The sequence below is a fragment of the Tupaia chinensis genome, unplaced genomic scaffold (genome assembly GCF_000334495.1).
Source record: "Tupaia chinensis unplaced genomic scaffold, TupChi_1.0 Scaffold000060_1, whole genome shotgun sequence".
Lineage (NCBI taxonomy): Eukaryota > Metazoa > Chordata > Mammalia > Scandentia > Tupaiidae > Tupaia > Tupaia belangeri.
Genome location: NW_006159518.1, coordinates 3,026,098 through 3,028,688, shown reverse-complemented (window position 1 = coordinate 3,028,688; position 2,591 = coordinate 3,026,098).

Below are 2,591 nucleotides of genomic sequence, written 5' to 3'. Positions count from 1 at the left end.
GACCCAGTCGCCCTAACCATCCTGCCACTGGCTGGCCCCCTGTGCATGTTTTTCCAACCACGAAGGCCAGGATTTGAATCACGCTGCCTTCAACGCGAGGTCAGAGATCTGGCCCCTGGTTTTGGCATATATTTATTGGAGTTCAGGTTATAGTAGGGAAATAAGATGGGAACAGGGGTGGGCAGGAGGGGACAAAGTCTGAGTTGAGAGACATTGTGAAATAGTGACTGATCAAAACTGAGAAATAAGAGGAACTTTTTATCACTTAAGGTGATGTTAAGGCTTTAACATAGTTTCCTTGAAGAGTGAGGCTGTCCTTGAAGAGCTGCAGGGGTAAGGAAATAACTTCTACTATACCCCATAAACATCAGGTCGTGGACAAGTGCTTTATTCCTGCTAGCTCATATTTAAAAAGCATCCTTTTGGTGGGATCATACTTTAAATATACAAGAGCACCCACTGTTGAAGTATTTTAAGATGAATCATTTTATAATACTATACAATGTATTTTTTCCCAAGTATGGATTTTATATCAAGCTCGCTTAAAACCTAGATTATACCAGTCATTCTAAGTATCTAAGATAGTGTTTATACGTCTTCAGGAGTTTTAATGATGCAACCAGCTATTCATAGAATGAACGGTTCAACGACGACCAACTTTTCACAAGGTACAGTTGTCTTCAAGAATTAGTTGATTGTGTTTCTTGTCTATTTTGTGAGAAATGGCTGCAAGGACGGAGCTGTTCCTGGGACCTGAGGACACGGGTCTGTATCCGTAATGCCTGCAGTGTTACTGAAGTATGGAAATGGGGGACATGGTTTCACCTTTGCATCATGCCCTCTGTGCCCCCACAAGGAGCACCTGGAGGCCACCAGAAAGTATATGTGACAATGTCTGGTGATTTACCTAAATACGTGATCTTAGCCATCGTAACCAGAGGCTTAGATTCTCTGCTTTAATTGAAATTGTACCTTCTGATTGAATCCAGGTATTATTTTTGATTTCTTTAAAACAGAACTCTTGACCTTTAAGAATAAAATGGCATACTTGTCTAACATTTTAGAAGGGAAAAATGATAGATCCACGTACCATTTTCCAGTAAGCCTGAGTTAGGCGAGGCAGTGTTCACTGTACAGAGGAGGGATTAGAGGAACTTGCTCCAGTCAGGCAGCTGTACTCGTCTTCCTCCATCTGCCTGCCCTGCAGGGTTAACGCCGCACTGGTTCCCCCCATGCCCCACCAGGTCTCTGAGCGCCTCAGTGGTTATCTGACATTCTCCCTGTCCTCCACCCGGGTCAGTCCAAAGCTGAGCAACTGAAGCTCCCTTTAGTATCTGTATCCCGCCTTTATTCTTTGGAAGAAGTAGAAAGAGTATTTGTACTCATTTATCTAAATGTTCATTTTTAATAGGTGAGTTCAGAAAGACAGGCAGTACTGCCTGCTCAGCATTTTTGTTATATAGATGGGATAGCAGAGAATTGTTACCTCCAACTGCTTCTGTGAATATGTCCTGGAAAATAAAAGACTTCCTTGCTAAAAAGTCTTGTGGGCAAGAGATGTACCATGAGATAGAATTTATCAAATGTGCTAACGTAATCAAAGTCTTACAGGAGACATGCCCCAGTGTACTGAAGGATATTAAAGTTTACCACCCAAAGGCCAGGGTGGTTAAGGCACTGGACTCCCACATGGCCAACCGCAGTTTAAGCCCGCACCCGGCAGCTTGAAAATCATGTTGGGTGCACGTGTGTGCATGCCCAAAATCCTGAAAGGAAAATGGAGGAAAAGGGATTGCAGTGTGCCCATTCCATCCAAGAGTTGATTTCTCAGTTTCTCTCTCTGGTGAGCACAGGTGCCCTATGGCAAAAAAGCCTTAAAAAAAAAAAAGTTTCACCACCAACACACACCACTGCCTTTCTACCCAGACCCAAGATTCTATTGGTCTGGACACAGCTGAAGTCACTGAGAGCACTTGTGAGTAATTTCTACTAATGAGATAAGCAATGATGAATATGTTTAGTTCTGTATTCTTCGGTAAAGCCATAAAAATGATTTACATTTATTTCCACATACAAAAGAGAAGTTCAGAAGAACAAAACTGTACTTTAAATACTTTTCGTTTAAATCTACTAGGCAGAACGTTAGCTTTTTTTTTTTTTTCCCCTCCCTTACCTTTTCGTCTAACCTATGTCTGTTTAATTAAAAATAAAATACAGGGGGAACCAGCAAATGGCATAATGATTACATTGCTGGGCTCCCATGTAGTTGACCATGATTTGAGTCCTGGACCTGGCAGCTTAAAACTCACACCAAGGGACCAGCAGATGGCATAATGGTTACATAGCTAGACTCCCATGTAGTCACTGGAGTTTGAGTCCAGGACCTGGTGGCCTAAAGCTCATGCTGGTGCATGTACATGCGTGCCCAAAATCCTGAGAGGAGAATGGAGGAGAAGGGATTGCAGCATGGATATCCCCCCCCGGGGGGGGGGGACACAAGTGCATGCACCCTATAGCAAAAATCCCTCAAAAAAAAGGGAAAAACTCATGCCAGACGTGTGTGTGTGTGTGTGTGTGTGTGTGTGGGTGTG